Raw genomic sequence first — 18,556 nt, 5'->3', positions numbered from 1 at the left:
TAGAAATACCAGAAAATTCAGTCATTTTTAAATTTGGTAAAACTGTACTGTTAGATGTTAAATTCAGTTTCTGTTCCTAAGTTTTCTTCTGCTATGATGCAACTTCATATATAAGCTACACTATAAAAAAGGGGCATCATAAAATATGATTTATATTATTTTTAAGATTATAGGTATAATTATTCCTACTGATAAATCATTTATTCTTTCTACCAATACTTAAAGAGGATCTATTAGATATATAATTAAAATTAAGAATCTAGAAATGCCTTCTGAAAACAGTATGGTAGATGAGCAAATAGAAATCAAGGTAAAAAGTGAGTCTTAAGAGAGAGGCACAAAGTACTATATGCAACTTTAACGGAAATATAGACATTGAGACAGACAGAGGTGGTCTAAGTCCAGAGAAACTTATAAAGAAATAATGAAATAAAAGCACACAAACAACAGCATATCATATGTGATATAAAATGGATAGTTATTAAATCTGTTTGCTTGGACAGTGGCATGTATACCAAGGGAATATTTAAAGCAATCATTTAGAGAAGTTAAAGATACTTTAGACCTTAGAAACTTGACTGCAATTTTTCCCACTATTTTTCAATACTACACTTTTTCTCCCTTTTTTGTTTTTCACCCATCTTTTGTTGTCTTATTTATTGCAGCCAGATTGTCTACATTCCTTCCTGACAGGTCACCCTCTTGTGCTTCATTTTACATGTACATCTTACACAGGCAGCTTTAACTAGGCTAGTCTTCCCTGGTCTTTTTCATTTTTTAACTCCTTTAGGTCTTAAAATATATTGTTTTATTACAATAAAAGTTTTATGCCTTTAGTTCTACAGATTGCCATCTCTGTTTATTTTTAATTAATTATTATTACTTTTTTAAAAGTAGACTCCATGCCTAACAAAGGGCTGACCTCAGGAGTAGCATGCAGGTGCCCCCTAGATTGTCCTCTCTTTAAGCACAGAATCACCCTGATAGACTGAATTCTGAAGGCAGCGATTATACTTCTCTTATTCGCTGTTGTACCTTTAGCATCTGCCACAGTACTGTTGTATGTAGTAGTTGTTCAGAAACATTTTCAGCTGACTGGAGAAGAGATTTATATTACTTTGGCCTTCATAGAATACACAGGATATATAGGTTGCCCCAAATACACTTTTGGCAGATGACTCACACCCCAAAAATTTAAAGTAAAAACTTTTTTTCTGATAAATACAGTAGTTCTCTGATTTGCTTTTTAGTATATATAGATATAATTTATTGCCAGATGTCTCTTTGGTTTGTGGGTTACTTTTCATAGCTAACTTTACTCTTTGGTATTCTCCATTAAATGGATTGAGGATTACAATTTTAAGTGGGTTTTTTGGCAGTTAAACTGATTTGGATAAATTTGTAAATCGCTTGTCTTTTAGAGTGCTTGTCCTAATTGGTTTCATTTGATGTTTAATTATACAGTTCAGTCTTGTATAACTTTTGTACAATAGAGCTATCTCATTTTTGTTAATATTTTTAATATAAAAAAATTTAAAAATATTTATTAGAGTAGTAGTAATACCAGTGGTAGAGAGAATGAAGGAAATCATAAATGGTTAATTTATCTTAGAATTTAAGCAGTAGTATTATTCCAGTGTGAAATACAACTGTATTTTTTAAAAGTGCATCACAGCTAAATATTTTTATCATATCATTCCTTTCCTCTTCCTTCCCTTAAACTTGCTCCCTCCTATGTCCCCTGTGTACCCATTCCCTACAGCGATCCCTGCTGGCTGTGGTGGAGATTGGTGTGCTGTGAATTTCCTAATCAAGGAATCTAAGAAACCCTGGCAACTGACTACTTGCTTTCACCAGGAATAGGGACCTTTTGTCTGAATTTCCTGCCCTCAGGTAATACCTCTATTCCCCATCATTTTGGGTTTCTTTTTCTTTTTATAAATGCAAGCGCTTATTATGCCCCACATAAAGATACTTTGAGAGTATTTTCTAATTCTTACTGTATTAGTCATACTGATTCCCACCCCCCCCCCCCCCCCGCCCCGTGTAGCTGCAGGCTCATGCAATTCCTCTCTTAGAATGTCTTTTCTAATACATGAGGTTTAGCAATGCATTTAGAGTTATAGCCAAATCTTTCTGTTGTTAAAAGAAAGTTTTATAACTTATAGTTAGCTATTTGGAAATAGTAATTAGCATTTGATGTAGTCTTTCATGGGTGAGATTTCATAGTCTAATGTAATTAATGAGGTATGAAGGCTCTTTTGATAAAGAGAATGTTTTCACCACTTTTCTTATTGAAGAACTTAAGAGTTTATTTTGTGTACTTAATGTTAATTGTAATCTTTATCAAACAGGTTTAAGTAAGTCTCAGGAATAGCAGTGAAAATAGAATTCATTTCTGAGGAATGTAAGGGCTTGTCACCCCATTTATTCCTTCCCTTCTCACCTACCCGTTTTAAAAATTTATTATCAGGGAAAGTATGTTGTAAAACCAGATACATGGAAATGGCACTGAATTTCTTTCAAGTTGGACTCAATGAAAAACCTAGAAACATATCATTGAACACTTTTAGTGCCTGGGAAATTTATCCACAGAAATAATTTGAACCTATTCTAAAAGTCTAGTAAGAAATTAGTAATTAGAGATTAACCATGATTGAGGCTCCTGGCTGGCTCAGTCATTGGAACACGTGATTCTTGATCTCAGGGTTGTGAGTTTGAGCCCCACGGTAGGTGTAGAGATTACTTAAAAATAAACAAAAAATCCTTGGGGCTCCTGAGTGGCTCAGTCGGTTGTGTCCAACTTCGGCTCAAGCCATGATCTCCTGGTCACAAGTTTGAGCCCTACATCAGGCTTTGTACTGACAGCTCAGAGCCTGGAGCCTGCTTGAGATTCTGTGTCTCTCTCTCTGCCCCTCCCCCACTCGTTCTCCCTTCTCTCTCTTAAAAGTAAATAAACATTAAAAAAATCCTTAAAAAAAAGATTAACCATAAGCAGAATTACCTAGTTACCTAGGAGTAATGTGATATTTGATAAATTTACTGGCCATATGTTGGCAATTGTATGGATATGATCAATTAAATATTGTTTTCTAATATTCTTGTTTACCTTGATTCTATGCTATCATATGGGTATCTGGATCTAAACCAAAATTGCCAAGGGAAAGATGTCAAGCTTTAACCTTAAATAGACTGTTACGGAAACCTTTGTGATTATCTCTAGGATATTGATAGTTAAGGATATTGTTTATAAAGGCATTCAAAGATGGTTCTGATTTTGTATATAGTTCTAGTAAATCCCTTAGGGCCTTTGTTGCTGAAGTATAGTCATAGCTGTAGTCCTTTGCTTTTTTTAATAATGATTTTTTTTAAGTTTATTTATTTTGAGAGAGAGAGCTTGCAAGAGCAGAGGAAGGGCAGAGGTAGAGAGAGAATCCCAAGAAGGCTCTACGCTGTCAGTGCAGAGCCCAACATTGGACTTGAACTCATGAATCTTTTTTTTTTTTTTAATGTTTATTTATTTTTGAGAGAGAGACAGAGCACAAGCCAGGGAGGGGCAGAGAGAGAGGGAGACACAGAATCTGAAGCAGTCTCCAGGCTCTGAGCTGTCAGCATAGAGCCCAATGCAGGGCTTAAGCTCACGAACCGTGAGATGATAACCAGAGCCAAAGTCGGATGCTTAACTGACTGAGCGACTCAGGCGTCCTCCAACTCATAAATCTTGAGATCGTGACTTGAGCTGAAGTCAAGAGTCAGACGCTTAACTAACTGAGCCACTCACACACCCCCTTTGCTTTTCTTAGATTACACGTCTTTAACATACTTTTTTTGCCCTGATTTGTGCTTAGCTTATTGAAGATGAGGTGTTACGATTTACACCACATTGTTTATTCAAGTCACCTACCAAACTTAATTCCTTTTTTCTCTTTATATTCTCATTTTAATCATTTATGATGCCTTTTTATTTAAATAACTCATAGATTTATCTTCTGTATCCTGAATCTAGTACATAGTAGACTAATTGGCACAAAGTAGATACCAGTAAGACTCGAATGTCTCTTTTGTTATGACCCAGATTTAACTCAGCATTTCTTGCATTACTCTTGTAAATAAGAGTAATACTTCTGGTCTAATACTTCTTTATTCCATACTTGGCAATGTTACTAGACATATCTTTCCAAAACACTAATTTTATTATTTAATTTCTTGTTAAATTTTTAAAAAATATTTATTTGAATTCTAGTTGGTTAATATACAGTGCACTATTGGTTTCAGGAGTCGAATTCACTGATTCATTACTTATATATAACACCCAGTGCTCATCACAACATGTGCCCTCCTTAATACCCATCACCCATCTAGCCCATCCCTCACCTGCTTGTCTCCATCAACCCTCATTTTATTCTCAATTCTTAAGAGTCTCTTATGGTTTGTTACCCTCTCTTTTTTTCTTTTATTCCCCCTTCCCATATGTTCATCTGCTTTGTTTCTTAAATTCCACATATGAGTGAAATCATATGGTATTTGTCTTTCTCTGATTGACTTATGTTGCTTTGCATAGTAGTACACTCTAGCTCCATTCCTATCCTTGGAAATGGCAAGATTTCATTCTTTTTTTTTTTTTTTAATGTTTATTTATTTATTTGAAGGGGGGAGGGGCAGAGAGGTGGCTGGGAGAGAGACAATCCCAAGCAATCTCTGTATTATCAGTGCAGAGCCTGACTTGGATCATGATCTTACAAACTGGGAGGTCATGACCTGACCCAAAATCAAGAGTCAGACCCTCCACCGACTGAACCACCAATGTGCCCCAAGATTTCATTCTTTTTGATGACTAATGTTCTATTATACACACGCACACACACACACCATGTCTTCTTTATCCATTCAGCAGTTGATGGACATTTGGGCTCTTGCCATTATCTGGCTGTTGTTATTAATGCTGCTGTAAACATTAAGGGGCACGTACCCCTTCAAATCTGTATTTTTGTATCTTTTTGGTAAATACCTAGTAGTGTAATTGCTGTGTCATAGTGTAGTTCTATTTTACCTTTTTGAAGAATGTTCATACTGTTTTCCAGAGTGGCTACACCAGTTTGCATTCCTACCAACAGTGCAAGAGGGTTCCCCTTTTTCCACATCCTTACCAATACCTGTTGTTTCTTGTACTGTTAATGTTAACAATTCTGGCAGGTGTAAGGTGGTATCTCATTGTGATTTTGATTTGTATTTCCCTGATAATGAGTGAAGTTGAGCATCTTTTCAATGTTTTCTTTAGAAAGTGTCTATTCATGTCTTCTGCCCATTTTTCCCTGGATTATTTGGGTTTTTTTGGGTTTTGAGTTTGAAGTTTTTATAGATTTTGGATACTAACCTTTATCAGCTATGTCATTTGCAAATACGTTCTTCCATTCTGCAGGCTGCCTTTTAGTTTTGTTGATTGTTTCCTTCACTGTGCAGAAACTTTTTATCTTGATGAAGTCCCAATAGTTTATTTTTGCTTTTGTTTCCTTTGCCTCTGTCCACTTGTCTAGTAAGAAGTTTCTGTGGCCAGTGTCAAAGAGGTTGCTGCCTGTGTTCTATAGGATTTATTGGTTTCCTGGCTCACATTTAGGTCTTCAATCCATTTTGAATTTATTTTATTTTATTAAAAAATTTTTTTTAATGTTTATTTTTGAGAGAGAGAGAGAACATGAGTGGGGAGGGGCAGAGAGAGAGGGAGACACAGAATCTGAATCAGGCTCCAGGCTCTGAGCTGTGTGCACAGAGCCTGACATGGGATTCGAACTCATGAACTGTGAGATCATGACCTGAGCGGAAGTTGGATGCTTAACCCACTGAGCCACCCAGGTGCCCCTTGAATTATTTTTGTGTATGGTGTAAGAAAGTGGTCCAGTTTCATTTGTCTGCATGTCACTGTCCAGTTTTCCCAACAACATTTGTTGAAGAGACTGTTTTTCATTGGATATTCTTTCCTGCTTTGTTGAAGAATAGTTGACCATATAGTTAGTCGTGGGTCCATTTCTGGGTTTTCTGTTCTGTTCCATTGATCTGTGTGTCTGTTTCTGTGGCAGTACCATACTGTGTTGATTACTACAGCTTTGTAATATAGCTTGAAATCTGGAATCATGAAGCCTCCAGTTTTGTTTTCTTTTTCAGGATCAGTTTGGCTATTCAGGGTCTTTTTTGGTTCTACACAAATTTTAGGATTGTTCTGGCTCTGTGAAAACTGCTGGTGGTATTTTGATAGGGATTGCATTAAATGTGTAGATTGTTTGGGGGTAGTATAGACATTTTAATAGTGTTTGTTCTTCCAATTCATAAGCATGGAATGTTTTTCCATTTCTTAGTGTCCTCTTTAATTTCTTTCCTGAGTGTTCTGTAGTTTTTAGGTAATAGGTCTTTCACCTTTTTGGTTAGGTTTATTGCAGGGTATCTTATTGTTTTTGGTGCAATTCCAAGTGTGATCAATTCCTTGATTTCTTTTTCTGCTGCTTTGTTATTGGTGTACAGAAATATAACTGATTTCTGTACATTGATTTTATATCCTGTGACTTTGCTGAATTCATGTATTCTAGCAATTTTTTTGAGTTTTCCATATAGAGTATCATTTTATCTGCAAATGGTGAAAGTCTGACTTCTTCCTTGCCGTTGTGGATGCCTTTTATTTCTTTTAGTTGTCTGATTGCTGAGGCTAAGACTTCCAGTACTATAATAAATAGTAATGGTGAGAGTGGACATCCTCGTCTTGTTTTTGACCATAGAGGAAAGGCTCTCAGTTTTTCCCCATTGAGAATATTAGCTGTGGCTCTTTCATATGTGGCCTTTATGATGTTGAGGTATGTTCCATCTATCCCTACTTTGTTGACGGTTTTTGTCAAGAATGGATGCTGTATTTTGTCAGAATCTTTTTATCCATCTGTTGACAGGATCAATGGTTCTTATCCTTTCTTTTATTAATGTGGTGTATCAGTTGATTGATTTGCAGATATTGAACCAGCTCTGCAGCCCAGGAATAAATTCCACTTGATTTTGGTGAATACTTTTAATGTACTTTTGAATTTGATTTGCTAGTATCTTGTTGAGAATTTTTGCATCCATGTTCATCAGGGATATTGGCCTGTAATTCTCTGTTTTAGTTGGTTCTTTGTCCGATTTTGGAATCAAGGTAATGCTGATCTCGTAGAATGAGTTTGGACGTTTTCCTTCCATTTCTATTTTTTGGAACAGTTTGAGAAGAATAGGTATTAACTCTTCTTTAAATGTCTGGCAAAATTCCCCTGGGAAGCCATCGGTCCCAGGGTTTTTGTTTGTTGGGAGATTTTTGAATATTGACTCAGTTTCTTTGCTGGTTATCTGTTCAAAGTTTTTATTTCTTCCTGTTTCAGTTTGGTAGTGTTTAAGTGTCTAGGAATTTGTCCATTTCTTCCAGATTGTCCAGTTTGTTGGCATATAACTTTTCATAGTGTTCTCTTATAATAACTATATTTCTGTGGTATTGGTTGTTATCTCCCCTTTCATTCATGTTTTTAATTATTTGGGTCCTTTCTCTTTTGTTTTTTGATAAGTCTGGCTAGGGGTTTACCAATTTTATTAACTCTTTTGAAGAACCAGCTCTTAGTTTTGTTGATCTCTTATACTGTTTTTGTTTGTTTGTTTTTATATCATTTATTTCTGCTCTAATCTTTATTATTCCCCTTCTGCTAGCTTTATGCTTTATTTGCTTTCCTTTTCTAGCTCCTTTAGGTGTAAGGTCAGTTTGTGTATTTGAGACTTTTCTTGCCTATATTGCAATATACTTTCCTCTTAGGGGGAAGCAGCCTTTGCTGCATCCCAAAGGTTTTGGACCATCTTGTTTTCTTTTTCATATGCTTCCATCTATTTTATATTTCTTTTTTAATTTCCTGGTTAATCCGCTCATTCTCTAGTAGTATGTTCTTTAATCTCCATGTATTTATGGTCTTTCCAAATTTTTTCTTGTGCTTGAGTTCAAGTTTCATAGTGTTGTGGTCTGAAAATATGTACGGTATTAGCTCAATATTTTTGTACGTGTTGAGACCAGATTTGTGACACAGTATGTGATATATTCTGGATAATGGTCCATGTGCATTTGAGAAGAATGTATATTCTGCTGCTTTAGAATGAAATGTTCTGAATATATCTGTTAAGTCCATCTAGTCCAATGTGTCATTCAGAGCCATTGCTTCCTTGTTGATTTTCTGCTTAGATGATCTGTCCATTTCTGTAAGTGGGGTATTAAAGTCCCTTACTATTATTGTATTATTAACAATGAGTTAGTTTATGTTTGTTATTAATTGATTTATATATTTGGGTACTTCCAAGTTGGGGGCATAAATATTTACAATCATTAGATCTTCTTGATGGATAGACCCCTTATTTATGATGTAATGCCCTTCTTCATCTCTTGTTATAATCATTGGTTTAAAATCTCATTTTTCTGATATAAGATGGCTATTCCAGATTTCTTTTGATGTCCATTATCATGATAGATGGTTCTTCATCCCTCACTTTCCATCTGCAGGTGTTTTTGGATCCAAAATGAGTTTTGTAGGGGCACCTGGGTGGCTCAGTCGGTTAAGCATCTGACTTCACCTCAGGCCATGATCTCTCAGTCCATGAGTTTGAGCCCCTCGTTGGGCTCTATGCTGACAGCTCAGAGCCTGGAGCCTGCTTCAGATTCTATCTCCTTCTCTCTTTGTCCCTCCCCCACTTGCACTCTGTCTTTCTCTCTCTCAAAAATAAATAAACATTAAAAAAATAAATGAGTTTTGTAGGCAGCGTATAGATGGATCTTGTTTTTTGTTTTTTGTTTTTTTTAAAATCCATTCTGACACCCTGTGTTTTTTGATTGGAGCATTTAGCCCATTTACATTCAGAGTGATAATTTAAAGATATGAATTTAGTGCTATTGTGTTACCTGCAAAGTTGGTTCTGGTGATGTTCTCTGTTCCTTTCTAATCTTTGTTCCTTTTGGTCTTTTTTCCCCCCAACTCAAAGTGTCCCCCTTAAAGTTTCCCTTAATATTTCTTGCAGGGCTGGTTTAGTGGTCATGAACTCTTTTAGGTTTTTTTTGTTGTTTGTCTGGGAAACTCTTTATCTCTCTTTCTATTCTGATTTCTATGCCTTGTTGGATAAGGTATTCTTGGCTGCATATTATTCCCATTCAGCAGTTGAATATATCCTGCCTTTCTCTTCTGGCCTGCTGAGTTTCTGTGGACAGATCTACTGACCTGATCTGTCTTCGTTTGTAGGTGAAGGACTTATTTTTCCCTTGCTGCTGTCAGGATTTCTTCCTTCTCTGTATTGTATGAATTTGACTATGATATGCCTTGGCCTTGGCTGGCTTTTATTGAATTTAATGGGAGTTCTTTGTGCTTCTTGGATTTTGATGTCTTTGTCTTTCCCCAGATTATGGATGTTTTCAGCTATAATTTGTTCAAATAAACCTTCTGCCCCTTTTTCTCTCTCTCTTCATTTTCTGGGACTCTTATGATGCAAATATTAATTATGTTTTATAAGTTGCTGAGTTCTCTAAATTCACCTTTGTAATCTCTTACCTTTGTTTCTCTCGTATTTCCAGCTTCATTATTTTCCATAGTTTTATCTTTATCACTGATTTACTCCTCTGCTTCATCCGTCTTTGTTCTTGTGGCATCTATTCGAGTTTGCATCTCAGTTATAACATTTTTAATTGACTAGATTTTAGTTTTTTTATGTTTGCAGTAAGGGATTCTCTAGTGTCTCCTATGCTTTTTTCCAAGCCCAGCTAGAATCCTTATAATTGTTGTTTTGTTCTAGTTCAGACATCTTACTTACATTTCTACTGATTACATCTCTGGCTGCCATTTCTTCCTGTTCTTTCTTTTGTGGTGAATTCGCCATCTTGTTATTTTGGAGGTCAAAAAAATAAAATAAAAAATAAAATAAATTTAAAAATTAAAAAAGAATAAAGGAAGTAGATCCTGGATGTGTTTTGGTCTTCTTGTTAAGAGAAGCTTGATAGGAAAAAAAAACCCAAAAAGGATAATAAAATTTAAAGTAATTAAAATTAAAATTACTCTTTCTGTATACAAAACAAAAAACAAAAATAAAACAAACTCAAAGGAAGTTAGATCCAGTTTCCCCAAGAGCTGACGCTTTGCAGCACTCTGATCAGTAGGCTTGGTGCCTCTGAGAGGCTTGGGTCATCTGAGGGAAGGGGCCTGCTGCTCTGATTCTCTGGTGCACTTGCCCAAGTGGAGATGGCGTCTGCAGGATGCAGGTGGGCAGAGCTTGGTGTAAGTGGTTCTGGTCTTCATTTGGTGGTGCTGTTTTTGTCTCACTGAGGCCCACCACTGCTGGTTGACGAGGGGTAAATATTGCTTTGCCCCACTCTCCCATCTTTAGATAAGGAAGCCCATGCCTAGCACTCCCTAGGAAGCCTTCACAGATGAACAAATTATTGCCCCCCTGTGTCCCCGGCTTCCATCAGATTTCTGCCCTCACCTTTTGTCTGAGCTGTCCACCTGTCAGCACTCCTGTGTTTTATCTCCTGTGAGGCTGGGTTTCAAAACTACACTTCAGTGAATCCAGTGGAACAGACCCACGCTGATCCTTTGGGGGAGGGTCTTGCGGCGCTGTATCCTGTGCTGGCTTATCCCAGAAAACAGTTGTGCCACAGCACAGTGTTTGGATTTTATGGTAAGTTGTAAAACACAGCCAGTGCCAGGGTTTGCTGCTCTCAACCTGTGTCTTTGTTCCCATGCCAGTGAATGGGGTAGCTTGATGGTGTCAGCAGGGTCCTTTGAGTGCGGAGAGGCTATATCACCTCTACCAAATGCACTCTAAGCAGGGGAACCGCTGCTTCTCCTGCACTCAGGAGATCCTGAGACTGCCTAGCCAGCTTCTAGGGCTCCACCCTCTTTCCCCCAAGCAGTGTTAGGCATGACCCTGGCAACAGCACTAACTTCTCAAACTTCATACTCTGCTCTCGACTGTTTATAAAAATTGGTAGTATTTAAACCCTCCCCTTTTTCCCAGTCAATGGTTTTGGGGAACAGTTTTCGTGTGCAGGTCCCTGTACATGTTTTCACTTTTTTATTTATTTATTTTTTTTCTTTTTCTCTCTTATTCTCTCTCACTCCTCTCTCTGCGATCTGGGCTGTCTCCTCTGCTGCGGCTGTGGCACTTTTCTCCCCCAAATCAACTCTCTGCAACGCCTACCTTCCATGGGTCATTTTTTCTGCTTGTAGACTTGCAACTTTGTTCTCTAAGACCTCTGATTGATTTCTTGGGTATTCAGAATGATTTGATATTTATCTAGCTGTGTTCAAGGTAGGAGGCAAGCTTAGGGTCACCCTACTCCTCCACAATCTTAACTTTCTCCTCAAAGTCTTTCATTTTTTTAATTGAAATATAATTGACACAATATTCCATTAATTTTAGGTGTACATCATAGTGAAATTTTATACGGTTCATTTTAAAACGATCCCACAATAAGTCATCATCTGTCACCATACAAAATTGTTACAATATTGTTGGCTATAGTACTTATGGTGTGCATTACATCCCCATGGCTTACTTACTTATGTTGTAACTGGAAATATGTACCTCTTAAAATCCTTCACCTATTTTGCCCAGCCCCCAACCCCCTCTCCAGTCTGGTAGCTTGCTTCCTACATCTGTGAGTCTCTTTCTTTTTTGTTTGTTCATTTGCTTTGCTTTTTAGATTCTACATATAAGTCAAGTCCTATGGTATTTGTCTTTGACTTCTTGTAACATAAAACCCTCTAGGTCTATCCATGTTTTAAATGTCAAGATTTCATTCTTTTTTATGGCTGAGTAATATTCCATTGTGTATATATACACCACATCTTGTTTATCCATTCATCTATTGATGGACAGTTAGATTGCTTCCTTCCCTTGGCTAATGCTACAGTGAACATAGATGTGCATATATCTCTTTGAATTGGTGGTTGTTGGTTTTCTTGGATAAATACCTAGAAATTTAATTGATGGATTGTGTGGTAGCTCTAATTTTAATTTTTTGAGGTGCCTCCATATTGTTTTACATAGTGGCTGCACCACTTTACATTCCTACCAACAGTGTATGAAGGTTCCCTTTTCTTCACATCCTTGCCAACACCTGTTATTTTTTGTCCTTTTGATAATAGCCATTCTGACTGGTATGAAGTGATATCTCCTTGTGCTTTTGCTTTGTATTTCCCTGATGATTATTGATGTTGAGCATCTTTTCATGTGTCTGTTGGCCATTTGTATGTCTTCCTTAGGAGAATATTCAGATCCTTTCCTCATTTTTAAGTAGGTTTTTTTTTAAATGTATGTATTAAGTTGTGTAAGTTCATTGTATATTTTGGATATTAATCCCTTATCAGATGTATAATTTGTAAATGTCTTCTTCCATTCAGTTAGGTTGTTTTTTATTTTGTTTAGGGTTTCTTCTGCTGTGCAAAAGCTGGTAGCTTGATATGATGCCATATATTCATTTTACCTTTTGTTGCCCTTGCCTGAGAAGACTGGTTCAAAAAAATATGAGTAAGACCAATGTTAAAAGGCTTATCATCTGTTTTCTTTTCCCCCCTAGGGATTTCATGGTTTCTGACCTCACATTCAAATCCTTAATTCATTTTGAGTTTGTTTTTGTGGTCCAGTTTAATTTTTTTGCATATGGCTGTCCAGTTTTCCCAATACCATTTATTGAAGAGACTATTTTTCCCCATTGTATATTCTTGCTTTCTTTGTTATAGATAGATTGAACATGTATGTGTGGGTTTATTTCTGAGCTCTCTTTTCTGTTTCACTGATATATGTGTCTGCGTTTTTATGCCAGTACTATACTGTTTTGATTACTGCAGCTTTGTAGTATTTGAAATCAGGAAGTGTGATAATCTCTAGCTTTGTTTTTTCTCAAGATTGTTTTGGCTGTTCAGGGTCTTTTCGTGGATCCATGCAAGTTTTGGGATTCTTTGTTTTAGTTCTGTGAAAAATTCCATTGGTGTTTTGATGGGGATTGCGTTGAATCTATAGATTGCTTTGGGTAATACGGACATTTAAACACTATTAATTCTTCAATTCCATGAGCACAGAATATCTTTCCATTTATTTTTGCTGTCTTCAATTTCTTTCATCAATGTTTTACAGAATGTAGGTCTTTCATTCCCTAATAAAATTTATTCCTAGATATTTTATTCTTTTTGGTGCAGTTGTAAATGGGATTGTTTTCTTAATTTCTTTCTGATAGTTCATTATTAGTGCAACCTATTTCTGTATGTTAGTTTTCATTTATTAGTTTGTATTAGTAGGTTTTTTTTTTTTGTGGAATCTGTAGGGTTTTCTATATATTGTATTATGTCATCTACAAATTGACAATTTTATTTCTTCCTTTCCAATTCTTCTTAACTAACTACTGTGGCTAGGACTTTGAATACTATGTTGAATAAAAGTGGTGAGAGTGGGCATCATTATCTTAGAGGAAATTCCTTCAGCTTTTCACTTTTCAGTATGATGTTAGCTGTGGATTTGTCATAGGGCCTGTATTATGTTGAGGGGTAGATTTCTTCTATAACCACTTTGTTGAGGGTTTTTATCATAAATAGATGTTGAATTTTGTCACATGCTTTTTCTGCATCTATTTAGATGATCATATGATTTTTATTCTTTGTTTTGTTAATGTAGTGTATTGGGTAAAGATTGGTAAAATATTTTTAATGGCTCATGTTCAAGCTTTTTAAAAAATAAATTTGTTTATAACAGAATTTTTTTGTTCAAAGAAATTTTAAAATAGAACAACTACGTAAGGTAGGCAAAGTAGGGCTCCTCTTGTTCTGTTAACAGAACAAGGATCAGGCTATGCTCATAAATTATCTTTTAGTAATTTAGTTGAATCAGTAACTAGGGCAATCAGCTATTATACCTTTTCCCTTTTTATTTGTTCTCACAGCTATGTTGAATCATGAGTAATCTCCTTAGGAGCACTGTGAGAACAATACTGATGTATAGGATGAAACTCACATTCCTCAGCATCCAATACAAGAGTCCTTCTTGATCTGGCCTTCAGTCCATCTTTCAAAGGCATACTATTTCTTCACAAACTGCATGATGCCTTGTATTTCAACCATGCCTACTTATGTGATCCTATAACTGTGAACATGGCAGTTGGCTGTTCCTAAAATGTCCTCTTCTCTCCTGTTCACCTGGAAGAAACATTACTCTTAAAAAACACAGCTCAAGTTCTTTCTTCTCCATGAAGCCTTCCCAAAACAGTATTTTTGACAAATGATTATCACTTCTTTGGTACCTCCATCTTATTCTATTTTCATTTTTTTAAACAATTTTTTTTAACATGTATTTATTTTTTGAGAGACACAGAGAGACAGAGCATGAGCAGGGGAGGGGCAGAGAGAGAGAGAGGGAGTCACAGAATCCAAAGCAGGCTCCAGGCTCTGGGCTGTCAGCACAGAGCCCGACGCGGGGTTCGAACTCACTAGCCGTGAGATCATGACCTGAGCTGAAGTCGGACGCTTAACTGACTGAGCCACCCAGGTGCCCCTATTTTCATTTTTAGTGTAATATCTGTCACACAGTGTTTGGCACATAGTAAAACTGTAAGGACTGCCATGACTTGCTTATGTGCTTATCTCTAATAACTGTGAGGTTTTTGAAAGTTGTAATTATGTCTTATTTGTCTAAGGTATCCAAGAGTCTAATCATTGGTCAGTTTTTGCCATGAAGGATGCATGTCTCATTGTGTCAGATCTTCCGGTGTTTCAACGAAATTAGGAAACCCAGATTTTAATACAAGGTGTGCTAATTGTAAATGTTAGCCACACATTTAGGTTTTTTAAAACACTATGCAGACAGACAAAATGTACTTGTGGGTAAAACATAGCTCACAGGCTGCCAACTTTGCAACCTTTCCATTCTTTAAAAGTGTTCAATTCTTTAAATGTGAAAAAATTGGCTAGACAAGATTGGTTGATTTCCTTTATATGTGTATTATAAAAATAACCAAGCCAAACAAACTCTGTAAATTGAGAATACTTAAAAAAAAAAAGAGAGAGAATTTATTATGAGCATAACTTGATCCTTCTATTAATGCCAGAGGTTTCTTTAAAGAAAATAGCACTTATGACTGAAATATTTAATAGGCCTCAAATTGACATTGAAAACTTGAAGGTAAGAATTGCCATATACTCCTACAATGCCTAGGAAATGTTCATTAAATATTGTTGAATTGAAAATTGATCAGTATGATAATGAAATGATGATTGATCTTGAAATTCCTTTTAAATTAAAATTATACAAATTTGATTATAGTCTTGGCTCTGCCTTGATGTGACCTTAGCAGTTGACTTAAACCCTTCTGGGCTTCACATTTCATACTGTAAAATGACGATGTTGGATTAGAGGAACTTTTCAGGTGCTAAAATTCTAAAATTATTTGATATTCTTTGATAGTATGACGGCTGCTTATGGATCTACTCAGTTTTGTTTTTTTTTTTAACTTGGCTTAAAACTGCCCATATCTTCAGATTATGAGTAGTATGCTTTTCAAAAAGCTGTGACTCAAATATCTTAAAAATTCTTTTTTTTTTAAATTTTTATTTTTTTAACGTTTATTTATTATTGAGAGAGAGAGCATGAGCATGGGAGGGGCAGAGAGGGAGACAGAATCTGAAGCAGGCTCCAGGCTTCCGAGCTGTCAGCACAGAGCCTCCCAAACCATGAGATCATAACCTGAGCTGAAGTCAGACGCTTAACCGACTGAGCCACCCAGGAGCCTCTTAAAAATTCTTTTAAAAAAAATAATGTTTATTGTGAGAGAGAGCATGCACATGTATAAGCCAGGAAGGGACAGAGAGAAAATCCCAAGCAGGCTCCACGATTGGTGTAGAACCTGACATGGGGCTCAGTCTTACCACTGTGAGGTCATGACCTAAGTTGAAACCAAGAGTTGGATGCTTAACCAACTGAGCCAGTCAGGTGCCCCTTAAAAATTCTTATTTCCTTGTATTTCATTAAGTTAACTAGTCCATTTTCTTTTTTATTAGGAAGTATGTATACACCTGTACACATAGGTTTGTGTGTGTGTGTGTGTGTCAAGGTGTGTTCATTATAAATTACCTTCATTTTTGAGCATTCTCAATTTATAGTTTATCTTGATTATTTTTGTAATATGCAATAAAGGGGATCCTGTCTCCCTGCCTCTACCCCACTTGCACACACGAACACTCCCCACCCCCCCCCGAATAAATAAACATTAAAAAAAAAAAAAGTGGGGAAGCTTGGTGGCTCAGTTGGTTGAGCATCCAACTTGGTTTCAGCTCAGGTCATGATCTCACAGTTCATGGGTTTGAGCCCTGTGTTGGGCTCTGCTTGCAGTGTGGATCCTACTTGGGAATCTTTGTCTTCCTCTTTGCCCCTCCCCTGCCACTGATTGTGTGCATGCATGCAATCTCTGTCTCTCTCAAAAATAAATAAACATTTAAAAAAGTATATATGACTTAAACAGATTTATTGAAATATAATTGATTTACATGCAATTAAACTGCATATATTTAAGGTATACAGCTTGATAAATTTTGACATATGCCCTTAAGTTTCCTCATGCCCCTTGGTAATTTTCTCCTTCCTCTCCTCCTGCCTCATCTTTTATTATTGTATAATCTATTTCATGTAGATTAATTTGCATTTTCTAGAATTTTGTATAAGTGAATCATATAGTATACCTTTTTTTGACCTCTTGCCCTCGGCATAATTATTTTACAATTAATCTGTTTTATGCATTCTCTCTTACTGCTGAATATATTCCATTTTGAATATGTCACAAGGTGTTTATTTACCTACTGATGATCATTTAGTTTGTTTCCAGTTTTCTACTATTACAAATGAAGCTACTGTAAACATTCATGTATAAGTCTTTGTGAGGATACATGCTTTTTATTTCCCTTGGGTAAATGCCTAGGAGTAGAATGGTTGGGTTATAGATAGGTATATACATAAATTTTTAAGGAACTGGTAAACAGCTTTCCAAAGTGTACATGTTATGTTCTCACCAGCAAATATGTAAGATTAGAGTTCCAGTCGCTCCGCATCTTCAACAATACTCATTATTGTCAGTCTTTTTAATTTTCTCATTTTAGTGGTAAGTAATGGTGTGTTACTGTGGTTTTTAATTTGCAATTCCCAATTGACTGGCTATATTGTACATCTTTTCATCTGCTTATCTGCCATCTGTATGTCTTCTTTGGTTTGCGGGTCTGTTTAAATCTTTTGTCTAGTTAATTAATGAGTTGTCATACTTTTGAATTGCAAGAGTTCTTTATGTACTGTAGACACAAGTCCTTTTTCAAACACGTTTCATAAATATTTTCTCTCCCTCTGTGGTTTCTCCTTTAGTAACAGTGTTTTTGATAGGCGGGTTTTTAATTTTGATAAAACTTAAAGTATTGGTTTCGCTTTTATGATTTGTGCATGTTTTTGTTATGTTAAAGAAATCTTTGCCAGGCCCAATATCACCAAGATTTTCTACTTTATTTTCTTACAGCAATTTTATAGATTCAGTTATTGGCTTTTGGTCTGTGATCTAGTTATATTTAAATGTTTGTTTATGATGTGAGGTAAGTATCAAGGTTTGTTTTTTTTTTTCTTTTTCTTTTGGCAGTGGCTATACAGTTGTTCCCACAGTTTATTAAAAATGCTTTTTCTTATTGATTTGCTTTTGCACGTTTGTTGAAAATCCCCTTACTATAAATTTGGTTCTATTTCAGGACGCTCTATTTTGCTCTGTTGTTCATTTGTCTATCTTTACACCAGTCTCAGACTATTTTGAATGCTGTAGGGTTTTGTTTTGTTTTGTTGTGGGGTTTTTTTTGTTTGTTTGTTTGCTTAATAAGTAAGCTCTTTGCCCAATGTAGGACTTGAACTCATGACCCCTGAGAGTTGCATGCTGTACTGACTGAGCCAGTGATGTGCCCCAGTGTAGGTTTTTAAGAAGTCTTGAAATTGGTAGTACAAGGCCTCCAACTCTGTTCATCTTTTTTAAAGTTAGACATTCTACATCTTATATATTTACATAAATTTCAGAATCAGCCTGTTTCTACCAAAAAGTCTGCTGGGCATTTGCTTAGGGTCTATAATTCTATTTGAGGAAACTTGACATCTTTAAAATACTGAGTCCTCTGATCTACCTATGTGTTATTTCTCCCTTTATTTATGTCTTTTAAAATTACAATATATAGGTCTTATATACCTTTATCAGATTTATCCCTAAAAATTTCATGCTTGTCATATTAATGTAAGTGGTACTTTAAAATTTTCAGTTTCCAATTGCTGCTAGCACATGGAAATAATGTATGTTTTTTTTTTAGTGTAATTTACATACAACAAAATAGATAAACTTTCTATATGCAACTTAAATGACCTTTTAAAATAAGGTTTTTATTTTGGAATACTTTCAGGTTTATAGGAAAGTGGTAAAGATAATACAGAGAGTTTTCATATACCTCACATCCCATCTCCCCAATTGTTTACGTGT

General features: G+C 35.9%; 1 protein-coding gene across 2 annotated transcripts in view; it reads left to right on the top strand.

Moving 5' to 3' along the window:
* The window catches only part of UHRF1BP1L (UHRF1 binding protein 1 like), a 111,850-nt gene that overhangs the window by 10,733 nt on the left and 82,561 nt on the right, over positions 1–18,556 (top strand). Inside the window, exon 2 of one of the 2 annotated variants that reach the window (XM_042993003.1) lies at positions 1,763–1,893. The exons of the other annotated variant lie outside the window; for it this stretch is intronic. The gene's annotated coding sequence lies outside the window, so the exon portion shown is untranslated. The remainder of the gene's footprint in view (positions 1–1,762; positions 1,894–18,556) is intronic. 2 annotated transcript variants of the gene reach the window in all.

This window comes from Panthera tigris, chromosome B4, assembly GCF_018350195.1.
Source record: "Panthera tigris isolate Pti1 chromosome B4, P.tigris_Pti1_mat1.1, whole genome shotgun sequence".
Lineage (NCBI taxonomy): Eukaryota > Metazoa > Chordata > Mammalia > Carnivora > Felidae > Panthera > Panthera tigris.
The sequence above is the reverse complement of the archived record's forward strand: the minus strand, read 5'-3'. Positions and strand labels throughout refer to the sequence as shown.